General features: G+C 38.9%; 1 long non-coding RNA gene across 1 annotated transcript in view; it reads left to right on the top strand.

The window, feature by feature from the left end:
• Positions 1–5,197: 5,197 nt before the first annotated feature.
• LOC142071571 (uncharacterized) overlaps positions 5,198–13,500 on the top strand; it is a 41,401-nt gene continuing 33,098 nt past the window's right edge. The window contains exon 1 of the long non-coding RNA XR_012667681.1: positions 5,198–5,271. This is a non-coding gene — a long non-coding RNA (uncharacterized LOC142071571). The remainder of the gene's footprint in view (positions 5,272–13,500) is intronic.

A 13,500-nucleotide genomic window follows, 5' to 3' on the forward strand; every position in this document is an offset into this window, starting at 1 on the left:
TCATAGCTTTATAATGTCCTGGGTGCCATCCATTTAGTTTTCAATGTTACCATCTTAAATTAAATAGCTTTGTATTAAATTTCAGATATGCCTCCACCAGAACCTTTAACCCTAGATCTTGCCACATTTTGAGCATGAGAGGTCAGATTTTAATTTCCATATCTACCTGCACCATTACATTACAAGCTATTACCATTTTGTTCTGGGATGGCAGCAAAACCAGAAGGGGCCTATTTTTTTGGTTATGCATCAAATAAGGATGAAATCTCAAAAGAACAGTCTTTCTCATGGGATATCCACCCAAAGATAGTGAAAATCTAATGACAACATCTGATTTTATGAGATTTCTGCCACTTTGATACAAAATCTCATGAAAACAGTTCATAAGATTTTTGGTACTGTCAAATCTGGATCTTGAAACATAGCTGTGATTCAGACTCTAATCAAAAACCTGAGATTAAACCTAATCCAGATGTGATTATGAATAAGGATACTTAGCCTATGAGTATAATACGACTATTTTTCTTCAGTATACAGAAAGATGCTTAACAGTGAAAATTCACTCTACATTTTTTTTAGGTGAATCCACATAATTTTTAATACAAATGTAATAGCCATAAAGGAAAAAAAGAAATTATTTTTATTTCTCAAGTCATCAAGTCAAGTAATTTGTCTTATTCTAGTTATTATTTGAGAGACAACAATGAGAGAATTCATCAAATCACATTTTGGACATACAGTACGAGACAATGTCAAACTTCTACATAACATTTCTAGTAAGGAGGAAGACTATCTGAGGAGTAGAAAGAAAAGAGAAAAGATAGGAGGAGGAGGACACCAGCAGCCTGAGAATGACTTGGTCCATAGACTTTCCATAATACGGCCTGAAAAAAATATGTGGAGAATTGAAATAAGAGGGAAATTGGAAATATTGACAATATAAAGGAATAAGCTATCTGAAAGACATGTACACTGAAGACATATTTGTCACATTTAAATATATTATGAAGAAATATGAACTCAAGAGAGATTTTGGAAATACAGTGTAAAATCAGTAGTAAAAGATTCTTTACTGTTACATGAGTCATTCATTTTTAAGCTCATTAAAATACTCTTAGTGCAAGAAATAAGATTGTCTAAGAACTATAAATTCTTGAATGATCAGGAGAATTACCAATATAGCTCACAAATAATGTATGGGAAAGAGTTTTGGGGGAAGAATATGATGATACCAAATGGTGCCTTTTAATAGACACCAGGTATAAATCTTTATTCATGTGAGGTAAATTCAAACAGCTGTTCTTCAAAACAGTAGGTTGTACTGCATGTCCCAGTGTTTACAAAAAATGGGATTAAGGGATAGTTAAAATTGTATTTTGTCACATTTCCAACATAGTATGGAATTGCTTCCATATTTAAATATCTATGTCTATGTCTATATTGTTATTACTCTTGTTATTAGTGGACATAATGATCCTATATATTGCAAGGATAAGACAGTAGAAACCTAGATTAGAGCACTGGCAGGTACTGGTGTATATGAATATTTGAAGGACTTGTGGTACCTTAGAGACCAACAAATTTATTTGAGCATAAGCTTTCGTGAGCTACAGCTCACTTGTAGCTCACGAAAGCTTATGCTCAAATAAATTTGTTAGTCTCTAAGGTGCCACAAGTCCTCCTTTTCTTTTTGCAGATACAGACTAACACAGCTGCTACTCTGAAACCTGTGAATATTTGAGATATAGATAATAAAATACACAATAATTTAGGGCCATATTCATAGATTTCAAGGCCAGTAGGGACTTTATGATTATCTAGTCGGATGTGTTGCTTAACATAGTCCAGAGAACATCACCTAATTTCTGACTCAAACCTGTGACTTCTATTTGAGTGATAGTATATCTTTTAGAAAGATATCCAGTGATGATTTAAGGCTTCAAGTGATAGAGAATCTACCAGGTCTGGACCCGAGGTAAGTTATGCCAATGGTTACTTACTCTTGCTGTTTAAAATTTGCACTGTTATGTGTACTCTTAATTTGTCTCATTGTGCTTTTTTCTGGTAGATTAAAGAGTCATCTTGTATCAGAAATTTCTTTCCCATATAGGTACTTGTAGACAATGATGAAGTCCTATCTTAACCTTCTCTTGGCTACATTTAATAGATTGAATCTTATATTTTAAGGCAGTTTTCCAGACCTTGCATTATTCTCATACTGCTTTTCTGAACCCTTTCAATTTTTGACATGTGGACACCAGAACTGGACACAGTGTTCTCATAATGGTCTCACTAATGCCATATACAGGGGTAATACCACTTCCCTACTCCTACTTGATATTCTTCTGCATCTACATTCAAGGATCAGGTTAGCCCTCTGAGTTAGAGCACTGCACTGAGGGCTCATTGTTAGGAGGTTATCTGCCATGATCTAGAAGTCCTTTCCAGTGTCACTGCATTCTACTGCACTTGTAATTTTGATGTATATTCTTTGTTCCTAGATATATGACCTTGCATTTGGCTGTATTCAAACATATGTTCACTTTACTAAGTGATTCAGCTTAGTCTATATAACTGACCTCTCCCCATCACTGTTTACTACTAACTCTTGTTGAGTACTACATTATTCTGCAAGTAGTCCCATTGACTAATAGTGGAGTAAGTTACTACTCAGTGTGCATCTCCATATCTCTTTTCTCCTCCCTACCCACAAGGCTTGCTATCCTGTCAAAAATGTTGTTAGGTTGGTTTGGCATAATTTGTCTTGACAAATCAATGCTAACTGTTACTTATCACAATATTATCTTCTAGGTGTTAGCAAATTGATTGCTTAATTATTTGCACCATTATCTTTCAGGGTACTGAAGTTAAGCTGACTGGTCTGTAATTCCCTGGGTTGTCTTTATTTCCCTATTTATAGATTGGCACTATATTTGCCCTGTTCCAGTCATCTGGAATCTCTCCAGTCTTTCATGATTTTTCAAAGATAATCACGAATGGCTCAGTCACCTCCTTGAGTATTCTAGAATGTATTTCATCAGGTCCTGGTTACTTAAGGACATCTAACTTGTCTCAGTAATTTTGAATGTGTTCTTTCCCTATATAAGCCTCTGATCCTACCTCATTTTCACTGTCATTCACTATGTTAGATGTCCAGTTGCTACTAACCTTTATGGTGAAAAATGACACAAAAAAGTCATTTAGCACTTCTGACATTTCCACATTTTCTGTTATTCTCCCCCCCCCATTGAGTAATGGGCCTATCCTGTCCTTGGTCTTCCTCTTGCTTCTAATGTATTTGTAGAATGTTTTCTTGTTACCCTTTATGTCTCTAGCTAGCTTCATCTCATTGTATGCCTTGGCCTTTCTAATTCTGTCCCTACATACTTGTGTTATTTGTTTATATTCATCCTTTGTAATTTGATCTAGTTTCCACTTTCTGTAGGACTCTTTTTTGAGTTTCAGATAATTGAAGATCTTCTGGGTAAGCCAGGGTGGTCTCTTGCCATACTTCCTGTCTTTCATACGCAGTGGAATAGTTTGCTCTTGTGCCTTTAATAATGTCTCTTTGAAAAACTGCAAATGCTCTCAAACTGTTTTTCCCATAGACTTGTTTCCTATGGGATCTTACCTACCAACTCCCTGACTTTGATAAAGTCTGCCTTCTTGAAATCCATTATTTTTATTGTGCTGTTTTCTCTCCTACCATTCTTTGGAATCATGAACTCTACCGTTTCATGATCACTTTCACCCAAGCTGCCTTCCACTTTCAAATTCTCAACTTGTTCCTCCCTACTTGTCAAAATCAAATCTAGAACAGCCTCTCCCCTAGTAGCTTTCTCCACTTTCTGAAATAAAAATAATGGTCTCCAATACATTCAAATAATAATGAAAGGAAAGAGAAATAAACATAAACCATATCGAGCTTTTGCCCTTGAATAGATGAAGGGAACAAGAGTCTCTATTCCCCTGGGGGAACACAGACTATAAAGGGAGCATGGACAAGGTTGAGCCATGGCTCCACTCCACTATGCACTAGCTATTTTCATTGGTGAGGATAAGGTAAGCTCCATCCAACAAAAATCTATACTGGTAGGGTACAACTTCTATGTGCCTCCAGCAAGCCTACCTGTGCTCTCTTTCAGGCAATGCAGCTCTAGAAGGCACAATCTAGCTCTCTATAGCTTGTTGTCCTATGTATTTAGGATTGAATAACATGTAATATGTAGTTAATTAGCATAATTTTGGACTGGATTTCAATGGAATTGCACTGATGTAAAACTGGAGTAAAACAGTGGAGAACCGAACCCAATATATATACTTTTTATGAAAATGAGGGTGCAAGACAGTAAAATGTTAGTAAGTAAAATAGTTACATGAAAAGAAAAGAGTCTTAAAAAATGAGAATTAAGGTTTGGTTCAAATAAGGATACAAATAATCAGTTTTTTCCCTCTATGTTATCGCAATATCTTTGTCCTGGAAGTCTTGCAAGAATTGTCTTTCTTCCAGGATTGCCTACTTTTTTAAAACACTAGAAATATGGATTGAGCATCTTGTGAAATATGAGATGTACAATCATATGTTACAGTGAGATGTGCAATTTAAATCCAATTCACATTTTATTAAACAGCCGCCTGTAAATCTGAAAAATATGGAATAAAAAAAAAGGTTTTAAATTGAAAATGGGGAAAGCCACATCATGTTCCTTTCTAGGATCATTTGTGAGCTGCTTAAGCATTCACCTGCTTCTTATTCCACACCTGAAGTCCTAATTGCCTGTTTATGACAACAGTCATTTCCATAGCAACCATTTGGGTCATGATACAAATGGAATTTAATGACTTCAGGTGAGGGGAAACCAACAGAGCAGGTGAACTCTAAAAAGCAAATATACAGATTTTGTATAAATATCCCTAGTAATAGTAAAAAGTGGGAAGAAATAAATGTAGATTCTTCTGATATATAGAAGCAAAATCATCTCCTCCTAAAGTGTACTCCAAGAGGCATCCATGGGTCTTTAGTTAAAGAATTATGGAAAAAAATAAAATTCTGCTTCAGTTAATATATAAATAAAAACCTGAAACTTTAAGCTTATCAATTCCTGGATACAAAAACAATCTAACTACAGATAGTGGTAACTCCATAATGGCCAAGCCCTGACTTTCCCACTCCCATCTTGTAACAGGCAGAAGGACCCTTGTGGCTGCACTCTGAGGACAGGAGGATGTAGGATTCAGCATCACCTGAGGGGCTCCATCTGCTGCAGTGTGGTATGTTGTTTTAGGGTGATTACTACATATGGAAACCAATACATACTGTAATAACGAGCACATGCACATTACCTACACACACACAGTCAGCGAGCTCTGAAGCTGCAGATATTATAACTCTAACAGCAGGTCATAGAACCCCTGACTACCTTGGGGGCCAATCAGTAATGATATATGAGATGAGTGACAGATGTATGCTTCTATCCTCAGTTCAAAAAAAGTAAAGGTGGGAGGTGAGAATGGAACTGCTCTGTCAAACAACTCCTCTGTGACTGATGGATACGGCTATTAAGATACAGTTGCCCAAACACCCAGACAATGAAGTGGTAAAAAGTAGATATGATGAGAAAATAGCTTATTTTTGTTTAGGTTTTTTGCTAAGTTCAAATAAAACTTATTTAACAATGAATGTGGCTATAATTTTGCAATTTCCACATAGTTTCATCAATGAGAAAAGGAACACAGCTAACTTCACAAAGGAACATCTGTGAGGAGGATGTTCTGGAGCTGGGAACACCCCATTTTTGGTCTCAAAGCCAAGGACATAAGGATCTTTTACCAGTGGAGGGTGAGTTACAAAAGATGGAAGTAGACACCAGTGATCAAAGTGTGAGTTGAGGAGAGGGGGTCATAAGAAGTCACAGACCTGGCAAAAAATAAAATTTTAAAATCAAGCTGGGTTTCTCACTTTAAGCACTGTGCTACCAAAGTTGCTACTCCCAGATTATGGGAGCACCCCCCCATACCCCCACACGCTTTTTTCAGACCACTTTAAACACTGCAGAACACTGGTGAACAGCCAAGAGGCCTCCCAAGAAATAGAGGTAGTGGAAGGTCTCATAGGTAACTCAACCCCATGCCCTTTCACCCATCCCTTGGGACACAGAATTCTTCCAGGAAGTTCAGATACCTGGAAAAAAGTGGAAAATTCAGATGATACAATACGTACATATGGGTAGAGCCAAGAAGACAGTGCTATAGGTGACAGCCAAAGGCTTTTAAAAGTGTTCTTCCACAGGGCAGAAGGTCTTCACTTATGAACTTACTGTCCCACATCATAAGGAAATCCTTTTCACTTGGCTTTGCAAGTTAGATTGGTTCTCTTTTAGGCCATGTGAATCACAAGTTGAGCAGACTACTTCACCTTGCTGACAGTGGTAGTTTGCAATGGTCTTATATGAAAAAGTTGAGAACATCAGCTAGAAGCAAGCATAGGACACTGAACAGCAACAAAGCCATATCTGAACCCAAAATCATTATAAAGGGTATTTCAATTGAGCATCACTGACATAGCAATATCATCAGTGTAGGATCAATGGCTCATTCAGCTAAAGTCTACTAGCCTGAAATGGAAAATGCAGAACATCCAACACCAGCATTGGGCAGATACAATAATCCTCTTGGCAATGCTTCCCAATGGATCCTTGCATCTCCAACTGTAACACAAGAGGAATGACCAAGTATCTATTCTACAGCTGTCTCACTCTTTCACTGTGAGTAGCATAACTCAAATTTATTTGGATGTCTAGCAGTAATGCTCTGTGTGGCTTTTAATAGTTTTCGCTCTCTTTTCCTATGGTTCTCCATTTGTGACAGGGACTGGCTGCATCTCACAAAGGTCCAGGGTATGCTGGAAGTAGCTTATATTCCTGTATTTTTCAAACAGAGCTAAGTAAAGCCACTAAAATGTGGCCTGAATACAGGGTTCAATAACTGAATTATGGTCTCAGTTGCATTTTGGTTACAGAAACTGCCTTTGCTTTCTGAAGCACACAATATTTTGCGCTAAACTGCTTTCACCTTCATAGCTAAACTGCTTTTCACCTTCTCTTTGTTTACCTCAGTTATGTTTGCTTGTTTTTCTGGGAAACGACTCTGTATTGCTGCTGTAAATTATCTTCTTTCCTGTATTGCTAACCCCACCCCTAGATATAAGTAAATAAAGCACATTGAATAATTTATCTGACAAATTTAGCTTCCCCGTGGAGCAGATAAAGATTCCTTTAAATGTATTTGTTATTTAAAGTATGTTTGAATGTGACTGTATATTTTATTAACTCTCTGGAAGGTGTTGGTATTTGGTATTCACAATTCAAACTGTGTTACTTGATTTGTGGTAGCCCAGGTAAGGCACACGGTACCGTTTCTGTTCCCTGTTTGGATGCCGTAAACACTGGAAGCCAACTGTTCATGTGTGCATAGTTAGAGCCAAATTCTCTGCTGGCACACCTCCGTTGACGTACACGGAGTTGCACCACCAGAGAAGTAGGCCTTTGAAATTCGGTTTCTTTCATGTTCATGCATATGATTTTAACATGTACTGTCCATGAATATTTGTGCCAATACAGATCAACTGAAAAGTGATCACGGTAGGGTTATGAGAATGGCCAAAGCAAATTTGGTTAACTACTCATGGACCAGTTTAAAAAAAAATCTCTGCTCATCAACACTCACCAATACTTATTATTATTATGATGACAGCAGCATTGAGAGGCCTCATCCAGTACTGGTGTCACAAACACACACAGACACAGACCCCGTCCAATATAGCAGTTGACTGGTGAGTCCTTGAGTCATCATCATTCATCTGTGCTTCTACCTCTCACTGTTTCTGATCAGAATATATTTGATTCAGGAACAAAAGGAGCTTTAAGGTAACCTTATCTTTCATCTGTAGTATTCTGGTATCTGTCCAAATGCTGCCCCCTCAGTAACTACCATTTCCAAAGCCTGAAGGATGTTGCTGTGAAATCTTTCTTGCTGACACGGTAGTTTTCTTTTCAGGGTCAGTACTTTGACATTAAGATAATCTTTGCTGCCTTGCATCTTCTCATCTGTTTGCCTTTCATAACAACCAAAGATGTTTAAAGGTAGTAGAAATTAACCCAATTTATAAAATTAGGACTTAGAATTTAAACATCCCAAAGTTCAGAGATATTCCGACATTACATTTTGGTTTGCCTCATTATAATAAAATGGATTGTAGATGGATGTTCAGATTCAGTAACACCATCTCCCATAAGCTTTGAATCCAGGACTTTGGTCAAGGCCTGTTCTCTGATCAGAAACATTTTTCAATTACTTTCCAAGAATGAAAAAAATAGGAACTTGAATGGTTCTGTGTTTGGTTGTTTTGGTTGTTTGCTTGGTTTGTTTTGGTTTTTTGTTTGTTTTTTTTTTTAAAAAAAACACAGTTGTGCTAGGAGAATTTCACAATACTTAAAAGATGCTTTTGGCCAAAAAAGAATGGACCTAGAGTGGCAACACTATAATTGATTCTTTTTCTCTAACTTCCCCTAACTTATATATTGTTAGAGAAGTTGAATAACACATAGTGGAGGTATTTAGATTAAGCACTTTTGCCCTTAAAGGTAACCTTCTCTATGAACAATTGCAGACTACACAAGTTTCTCTATAGCTAGTAATGCTTTCAGAGGGCTCTTTATAAGTCAATGATTTTTATTTTAATAACAATACTTGTAACTTATATAGTCTGTTTACAAATATTAATCTTCAAAACAATCCTGTGGGGTGGGCAGGTCAATCATTATCCCCATGTCTAACGCAAGTTGAGGCAGAGTAGGAGAGTAAAATCCTCCAGCAAAACCTTTAACTTTAGTTGTCTCAATTTTGGGTGTCCATTTCAAGAGTGTCTATGGGGGTGACCCCATCAACTTCAGTTAGAATTCTGAGTGCTCAGTAACACTGAAAATCAGGCGTCTCCAGTTGCACATCCTAAAACAGACACACAAAATAAGTGGCCACTTCTGCAAATTTTGGTCTGAAGGCTCTGAATCTGATCCCTTTGGAGTCAATCGCAACATTCTTCTTGATTTCAGTAGTCCAGGGTTGAGCCGTATAGTGTCTTTCCTCAGAAGGAGTCAGAAGTAAAACTCAGACTTTTCTAATTCGCAGTTCTGTGCTCAAACCACTTCACCATACCTTTCCCCCATGACAAAATGGGTTAGCTTTAACGTGTGTATATATATATATTTTAGTATACTTCAAAAATATATAATGCACACACGTGAGAGAAGGTACTATATTAGCATAGTATAATAGCATAGCACAAATTTATATGTGATGTGGCAGATAATAACTTCCTTCCCTCCCTTCCATTAAATAGTTTAATTTAAAAGAGGCATGCTTTCTTTTTGTAACCTACTTTGCAGATTGTTTAGGTTCTAGAATCTCTTCAGGGATAAGGAGGCTATTGGTTAACAAGAAAAGGTTCAAAAGTTACTAGGGATTTGGGGTACATAAGCTGAGACATCTGAGGAGCCTGATTTTCAGTAAATGAGTGCTCCTCACTTTCTGAAAACCAAGCTCCTTTCCTGGATACCTAAAAATAGAGCCCTCCCCCCCCCGCCTCCACCCAATCACTAGTTACATTTGAAAATTTTGGCCACTGGTCTACTAAAATTGTATATATGACGGTGTTCATCTACATCTAATCTAATCCAGCTGTAGGTCCATAATTCATTTATATCACACTCATCACCATGGTGTCTGAATACTAGTAAAGGGATCTCTTTGACTCTTACAAATATAATGACTGTAGTACACACACACACACACACACGCACACACACATTTTTGCCCCCAGGGTTTTTATAGCTGTGTTGGTCCCGGGATATGAGAGAGACAAAGCAAGTAAGGTAATATCTTTTATGGGACCAACTTCTGTTGATAAAAGAGACAAGCTTTCAAGTGTCACAAAGTTCTTCTTTGGGTCTAGGAAGGGTAATCAAAGGACATATGCCACTTTGAGTTGGTATGTCCTGATCTGTGGAGCACTTGCTTCTCTTAAGCTTGGTGAGGTGGGGAGGTTGTTTGAAGGCCAGACTAGGGGGTCCAGGAAAGATTTCTTTCAGCATATAGTCCCCATCAAGTATGGGATGTTATTTTTTTATTTTGCCCTGTGCGTGGTCTGTTTTGTTTGTTTGTTTGTTTGTTTGTTTTGTTTTGTTTTGGGGTTTTTGTATTGAATCAAGTTCTCTTGTGGAATTAGAGTGGCCCATTCCATGATATGATCTACTTCTCTGATGAAATATCCTTGTTTGGTGAGTGTGGTTTAAGTTTCTTAAACCAGGGTAAACTAACTCAAAACAACACCAGACCCTGCCAGAACAACAGATGCAAAACCTGCTGCCATATCTCCACTACTGTGATGATCAATACCCCCCACTTCACACCTTTCAAGATCTGTGGATCCTACACATACCTATCGTAACATGTGATACATCAAATACATCAAATCCAATACATCAAATCCCCCCACAACTATGTGGATGAAACTAGACAATGACTACACTCTTGAATGATCTCACACAGAAAAATAATAAAAGACAAAAATGCCATATCACCTGTGGGCAAAAAATTTTCACAAAACAATCACTTATATCTGATCTCTCAGTCCTCCTCCTCAAACAACACCTGCACAACACATTCAAAAGACAAGCCTGGAAGCTTAAATTCATATCTCTGCTAGACACCAAAAATCATGGACTCAGTAGATACACTGGTTTTATGTCTCATTACAACAATCTGCAACCCACTAACTCTCCTTTGTTCTATGACTGCAGAGATGTTAATTGCCCACTACATTTTGAATAGTTTCTTGTAACATGTTGTTAACTCCTTGTGCTTAATAATCTGTTCCAACTTGTATTTTTAGCTGTGACACTCTGAGTACCTTTCCCAGACCTGGAGAAGAACCCTGTAGAGCTTGAAATAATGTATTTTTATAAGATGCAACCACAGTGTCAGGTTTTATGTTGCATTGCTTGATATACAATACTATTATAGAGGCAAGAAACATACATTTTCTGAGGCCTCCTCTTACTTCTATGGGGAACAATTCCTTTTTCAGCCTCAGGGCAAAAACTGTAAGGGTCTGACACCTGCAGGATGTCTCTGAGAAAATCTGAGCAGTTGAAAGCACTGACCTTGTTCAAACATTCAGATTTTCAAACTAAAGTACTTTAAGGCACAGAAGAATGACATGTAAAATGTCTGAATATAGATAGAAGGAAGGATGATTCAATGAGTTCCATTTTAGGAAGTAGACATATTGCATATATAATGTCTTTGTTTTTTTCTAAAACACAGAGAATTTGTTTTCCATTTTCTTCCAAAAAATCATGAGTTTTCAAAACTTTCTCAGTAGGGGTTTTACATAGCAATACAATACTAAGATTTTTATTGTGGAAGCAAGAGTGCATGCAGTATGGTGTTTCTGGCCCTCCTCCTTTCCCCCCCAAGCTTCTCCAGCAGCTTCATATGTCAACATGAATTGAAGCACACTTGAAGTTGTATAGTGTATGGCAACAGTCATGGAGCTGCTATGTATTAATCTATGAACACTGATATATAATAATGGTATGAATATTGCACGTGACCTAGTCAGTTAGGTAAAGTTGCTGTAAACTACAGAGGGTTATTAGAATTTCCTATATGAAGTTATTTGATCTCACTTAATAGGGGACTGTGGAAGAGCAAACAGGACAGCCACACAACAGATCCAGATGAGGATAGCCCAACACACAATTGAAAGACAATAAGTCAAGCTGTTACCTTCAAGAATCATGTCTCTGGTCTCTACTAGGTTGCAAGCCTTATTTTCCCAGACTGGGAGGCTAGAGATCAATAGGGCTATAAAAAGTTAAGAAGTATCCTGATCCCTGTGAAGGGTAGCTGGGGTGAGTCTCCAGGGGATGCCCAATGAGTTTTCTTAGTGAATTCTGACAGGCGGACAAAGAGAGGCTCAGTGGAAGCTATAAGAAGCTAGTTCTAATAGGGTCACCATGTGGAAGATGGTTAGACATTGGGGCTTGTCTACACTACAAAGTTAAGTCGACGTAACCATTGAGGGGTATGCACTACAATGCTCTTCCCTCTGCTGTAACTTGCTTGCTATGCCAACCTAATAAAATCACCTCAACAAGAGGCACAGGCTTAGGGCAATGTAGTCAGAGTGACACAGTGTCAGTGTACACCTGCATTGACCTAAGTGGCCTCCAGAAGGTGTCCCACAATGCTTACTGTGACCTCTCTGGTCACCATTTTGAACTCCGCTGCCCTGCAGTCACAGGTATATGCCCCTCCCATTTTAAAGCCCTGGGAAGTTCTGAAATTGCTCTTCCCATTTCCTCGGCGTGGAGGGCTAACATAGCTACTGCCCAGCTGACCATGCCGGCTTCACACAGCAAACACCCTCCTGTCTGGAGTACACCAGAGGTCGTGGATCTCTTGGGTCTGTGGGCACAGGAGGCTGTGAAGGCACAGCTCTGATCCAGCTGCAGGAACTTTGATATTTATGGCCAGATCGCTCAGGGCCTGGAGGAGAAGGGCTATGACAGGGACATGCAGCAGTGCCATGTAAATATAAGGGAGCTGAGGCAGGCATACCAGAAGGCAAGGAAGAAAAGAGACACTTTTGTGTGGCGTCGTAGACATGCTGCTTCTACAAGAAGCTGCACGCCATCCTCAGTGGCGACTCCACCTCCACCACCAAGAGCCCCTATGGATCCTTTGGAGGGAGGCCAGACTGGAGTCAGATGCCGCCAGAGTGATCCCTGAGAACAAGGTGCTGGATGAGGAAGTGGAGGTGGAGGAAGATGGAGGATCAGGTGGCGTGGCAAGCCAGGAGCTCTTTTTGACTCCAGAGTAGTCTAGCCACTCCCAGAAGTCCAGCGCTGGTTAGCCTGATGCAGGGGAGGGAATCTCTGATAAGTACTTAGTTTGCTTCAATATTGCCGGAACACACTGCTTTTATAATCAGGCTAGAAGAGGAAGTGAAATAACCAATAGAGGGAAAGTTGCTATCTGCTTCTCATTCCCCTGTACAGCTAGGCAGAGGGGGATGTCCCGTGAATCCTCCATAGAGATCTCTAGGAAACTTTTCTGGAGGTAATCTGCAATCTTCCGCCAAAGGTTTCTTGGGAGGCCTGGTTTCTTCCCCCATGGTAGGACACTTTGTCATGCCACTTGTCAATTACTTCAGCAGGGACAATTGCAGCACACAGACTAGTAGCATACAGACCCAATCTGCAACCACACGCATGCAGGAGCTGCTCCCTTGCAGCATTGGTTACCCTCAGGAGTGAGATATCAACTACAGGCTTTGAAGATCTCCTCATACACAATGGTGGAGTAGCTCAACTACATAAGGAGAAGAAAGAAGTGGTCCTTCCTGGTCTGAATAGTTCATCATTGAGCTCCAGGTAT

Source organism: Caretta caretta, chromosome 3, assembly GCF_965140235.1.
Source record: "Caretta caretta isolate rCarCar2 chromosome 3, rCarCar1.hap1, whole genome shotgun sequence".
Lineage (NCBI taxonomy): Eukaryota > Metazoa > Chordata > Testudines > Cheloniidae > Caretta > Caretta caretta.